Raw genomic sequence first — 5,738 nt, forward strand, 5'->3', positions numbered from 1 at the left:
TCCCATTTGGCTGGGCTTAACAGAGTATTTAGGATTCATGTAGAGGTGGGGGTAGTAGAAGTGCGGGGACGTGTAGAGGGGGGAGTAGTGTTGAGGGGGGTAGTGTTATGGGGAGGTGGGCAATAAGGTTGTAAGGTAGTAATAAGGGGAGATGGGGTGGTTGATGAAGAAGGTTGTGGGAGTAAAGGTGTTGAAGTTGAGCATGTTGGGAGAGTAGAAATGTCTCCTGGGGGTTGGTTGTTGATTGGGGTTGGTTGTTGATTAGGGTTGATACTGTACTAGTATGCATTGATGATGGGGGAGTTGTTGCAGTGTTCGGAGCCGTGGTCAAAGGGGAGCCGGGATTGGGGCTATTTGATAAAGGGGCAAGCCTCATTGCCCCTAAAAGTGGGGTTACATCTTCATTATTGGCCATGATAAGCCTGGAGTATGTTGGGAAAAAAAAACCAGTCAACCCCTCAGGGTCCCCTTGAGGGGTAAGGGCCAGGTATGGCAGCGGAATACCGTGCCCATGGTTCCCTCAGGCCGTTCAGCACGGCTCTCACACCTTAGGAGGTTGAGGAGTTCCCCATCATTGGGTCTCAGTCTCCGTCTCCTAAGCCCCCCCACGACAACAACGGGCAAAGGATTGGGGGGGCTGAGTGGGAAAAAAGACCATGCAAAATTAGTTGAGTCGATGGCTGAGTCCCAAGGTTGAGGAGTTCCCCATCATTGGGTCTCAGTCTCCGTCTCCTAAGCCCCCCCCCCACGACAACAACGGGCAAAGGATTGGGGGGGGGGGGGGGTACAACTGCTCAAAATACTCATGTTCACGGATCCGAACATGATTTGAGATGATCTGTCCATCCACTGAGCGGACTGCAGTCATCTTCAAGAAGGGCTTAGAGTTCAGTTTTCTCAGAGCTTCGTAGGCAGGGCGAAGGTCATTTATCAAGAAATGGCCTTCAACCTCCTAAGCAAGATTCATGACGAACTGTTCTTTGTCCCTTCTCAGCAGTTCCCGAGCAACGCAAATCCTGATTGCCATTCAGCTAGGCCATGCTTCAGTGGCCTTAATGTCTCCAGGGAGATGAAGTTTTGCCTTGCCCTTGGGGATATGCCAGTGGAATCCTGCGCTGCTTTTCATGCTTGAAGGACTCCCACAGAGCAACTGGGTCCGTCAGGTTTTCAAGTTCTGTGAATCGATCAGAGACTGCCGTGGCAAACCCTCGAGCACCTCCTCCCTCAGTCTGTCCCAGTGAAACATCCTAGAGTGGCCACTGGAGGGACGAGGGGCTTTGAAGTGAACCCATAGGGTAGCCACTACCAGCCTATGGTCAGTGCCACAGAACTCGGCACTCCGGTAAGCTCAGCAATTTTGAAGGATCCTCCATCAAGTGCTGTCCAGCAATGTGGGTTGGGGTGCTGATACAAGGAGCCAGAAATCCTCAATCTCTGGGACCTGGTAAAGTCCCAGAGAAGGAGACTGTTCTCATTGCTGGGATCAGCTCCCAACAGACAGACATCTTGTAGCCGTCTCGATCACAGCCATACCGATTGTGCTGCTGTCAGGTTTTCTCACATCAGAGAGGGCAGCCACCTCAACTCCCAACTGCCTCAGTTCCCTCTACAGCAGAGGTAACCGCTTGTCATGCCCCAAGGACCAGATGTTCCAAGCACCTACCCAGATAGCTCGCTTAAGGTTAAACCTCAGGCGGTCGCTCCAGAATGGACACCACCTCTGCCACCCCCATCGACACAGCCCCAAATATAGGGGGTCGGCAGGCTGTGGAGCCCAATGTCCACCTGTGGGGTTCCCTTTGGCTTTGCTCCATAAGCCTCATACTGGGTTGGCGTCTGCCAGGGTGCAGGGGGAATGAATAATTCTTAAACCATTCTGTGCCCCAACATTTGCCCTCCCAACTAGAGCCACAGCCTGCCTCACTTGCTGGATGGGAGGGACAGCACCCCTCCTCCCCGCATATACATTTATTTCAGACATTGCCGGTGAGTTGTCTGGGGGGAGGAAGGCTGGGAACTCACCTTCCCCAAGCCACCCATTAACCCCAGGGTGGCTGAGAGGCAGGAGTTGGTATGGAGCCAGGGCTTGACTACATGCTGGTGGGTCATGGCTCCATACCTCTGAGGCTTCCTGCTGCTCCGAGATCCCCCACAATTTAGCTAGAGACTGCAAGGTGCCCAATTCTCATGGGTGTCCATGAGGAGGCACTGCAGAAGTCTTGATGACGGAGAGGCTGTGAACTGGCAGGGGAGTCTGATGCAGAGCTCCTCCCTTTTTGCACAAGATTAGCCAGCAGTGGCAGCTGCAAGCGACAAGGCATGCAAGCACATGGCCGCATTCACCCTTCCAGCTACTGGGGGTTCTTCATGTCGAGTCTCCAGGCAGGCCCTTGGCCCATCTCTAACTCCTAGCAACAGGACTGCTCCAGCTGCCCTAGCCATGACCCCCTAGGTCGTCCCATGGGTTTGCTCCATCCAAGGTTATCTCGCAGAGAGACAAACTGGTGGGCAAGGGCATCTACAGAGAAACGAGCTAGGTGCCCATTTGGTCTGAGTTGGTGGGGGGAGGGGGAGAAGGAGAGGGAAGAAGGCCGGGGAGGAGGTGGGGGGGGGGGAGAAGGAGAGGGAGGAAGGGCGGGGAGGAGGAGGAGGAAGAGGAGAAGGAGGAAAAATAGGAGGAAAAGGTAGCATGGGATATATAATTTATACATTCACACTCAGGAAATTGCTGAACATGTCCCTGTAGGCATTTCCGGTGTTGATGTAAGGAGGACCTGGAATAAAGACTGCGTTGACCGGGAGCAGAGTGAAAATCTCCGTGTTGATGAACCAGCGTCTTCTCATATCAACCAGCCGGTTCTGGTGTGAGAGGAAGTCAGCTCCGAGTAGTGGCTGGGTCACATCAGCGATGAGTATACTCCATGAGTAAGTGCGTCCGGCGAGGTGTATGGCGATATCTCTGGAACCGTAAGAGTTGATTGGAGTTATGTTGGCGGTGACAAGCCTCTCCGGGTCGTTGTTGGCAGCTCGTCTGTCGGACTGCGTAGCTGGGAATATGGAGAGGAAGGCTCTGGTATCGACGAGAAAATGCTTTCCGGCTCTCTCGTCTTGGATGTGGAAACAGGTGTGGGGTCGGTCGACTGTGTTGATCGTGGTTGTTGCTTAGAGGCCACCTTCTGCGGGGTTTTTTCTTTCTTTTTTATGCCCTCGTGGCCTCCACCTGCATCCGTCAGAGGCTGTGCTGTCAAACCGCTTGTGGTAGGAGTAGATCCCGTCTGCAGCCAGGAATGGGGTGTAGGGCCTCCGGCTGGTGTTGGACCCTCGGGCAGTTGCTGCGCTGATGCCGGTACTAGTCAGCGGGAAAACGGGAGCTGTTGGTTGTGGGTGGGCTTGCCGATGTGCTTCCATCAGTGCGTTGGCTCTGGAGAGGAGACCTTCAATGGCTGTCTCGTCCAAGTCGCGGAGAGAGCCGGCGAGAGACCGGAACCAAATCTCATTTTTAAGGTACACTTCGTGGAATTTATATTGCGTATCTTTGGTTGGGAGCCGGCACAGGTTGGTGATTTCTTGCCTTGCTCACGGGCGTTCGCCAGTGGATGCGCTGCATCGAATGTTTCCCAGCTGAAGGATTCCCAGAGCTAGGTCCGCCAAAGATTGCCGTGGCGAACCTCCGGGCACACTCCTCCCTCAATCTGTCCAAGTGAAACACCAGAGTGAATACTGAAGGAGCGAGATTTGAAATGAACCATTAGGGTAGCCACAACCAACCTATGGTTGTACAACAGAACTCGTGTGTGTGTGTGTGTACACACACACACACACACACACACACACACACACACACACACACACACATACACATACATATACATATACATATACATATACATATACATTTACATTTTTTACACATATACATACATACATATATGTGTGTGTGTGTGTGTGTGTGTGTGTGTGTGTGTGTGTGTGTGTGTGTGTGTTTGCGCGCGCGCGCGCGTGTTTTTGTGTGTGTGTGTGTGTACAGATTTCATAAAAGTTTTGAAATCTATACACACACACAGACACACACACATACACACACACACACATACACACACACACAGACACACACACACACAAACACACAAACACACACACAAACACACACACACACACACACACAAACACACACACACACACAAACACACACACACACACAAACACACACACACAAACACACACACACACACACACACACAAACACAAACGCACAAAAACACACACACACACAAACACACAAACACACACACACACACACACACACACACACACGTATTTATGTATGTGTGTATTTAAATCTGCTGTGTGATTTGTTTTGTTTATACCAAACATTTTAAGATTTCCTAAAAGTTTTGGGAAACCTAGTTTTACCAAGTCTAAGCACCAAATGCAATAAATGCATTTTATGATTTTTCATGTGGTGATTTATCTATCTTTCATTGTTATGAAGGGCTAATAAAGTTTACAATGAGAATGTTTGGGCAATGTTTTTTAAGTAACAAAAAAACAAAGTTTTTTCTTTTTTTCTTTTTCATTCTTTTGCATAATTTGAAAAATATGGTTATAGTGTCATCAAATTCGCTTTGCTAGGTCAGAAGCTGTCCCCAGCATGGTACTCAGTGTTTTTTCAGCTATCTTGAATCAATAATGCATGAGATATTATGTATATCTTGCTTCCTCTTCAAGATACTGTCATATTCATCTATTTTCCATTAAGTGTCGAGCACCTACTTCTGGCATTTTTGGTGTTAAAATCGTAATCAAAAGAGATATACATCAAGAGGAGCAGATAGTGTTGGGGGCTACCCTTGGCTATATAGCATAAACACTCTGCCTTCTTCACCTGGTATCCAAAGAGCTTCCTGGAATGGGTCTGCATTATGGAAATCTATATTTGATCTACATTTTGTTCCATTACATACTTCGTAGCAGGGATGATACATTTATTAAAAACTAATCTGTGTAGTCATAACTGCCATATGAATTTGCCGGCACAGACATCTCCTTATAAATAAAGTATATAAACATTTCAATAGTCAGATCTTGTAATGGTTAATGGTAAGAAGAAATAAACGTGCTGGATATCGAAGGTTATATAACACTAAGGTAAAATATTGTTGCAGAAAGAGTGGAAATGAGGTAATAATTATAAGATGTGTTACATGTCAAAGGTTGTAGAATGCTGTAGTAGAGACTGATAGTAGTGAAAAGGGCATAAAGGGGATGTAAATGTAATACTGTGGGGACTTGGAAAAGGGGAAGGGGTTAAATGTATAGGGCAATCAGATCAAATGGAGACTATGTATCTGAGGAAGGGGGAGTAACATTGTATGAGGAAAACTGCAAAAGAGCCGTTATGAAACAATCACAGGGTAATATGGGTAAATATGGTAATTGTAGAAGTAGGAGAAGAATCCAGTGAATGAGACAAGGGAATGGGGGAAGTAGTGAAGTATCAGGAAGAATGTCTGGAGGGGAGGGATCTGGAGAAGGGCATTGTTGTGACATGAGGGAGTCACGTGAGCATCCTGGTGGGAGTGGTAAGGATACTGGGGAAGGAAGAGTAATGATGATGCACATGGAGGAGAAGAGGATTAGGTGTTTTTGGGGAGAGTGGGAAGAAGAGGGGTAGGGAGAACTTGAGGAGGAGGAGGATGGATATCAGCTAATACTTTGAATGTACAGCAAATAGGAAT

The sequence above is a fragment of the Penaeus chinensis genome, chromosome 10 (assembly GCF_019202785.1).
Source record: "Penaeus chinensis breed Huanghai No. 1 chromosome 10, ASM1920278v2, whole genome shotgun sequence".
Lineage (NCBI taxonomy): Eukaryota > Metazoa > Arthropoda > Malacostraca > Decapoda > Penaeidae > Penaeus > Penaeus chinensis.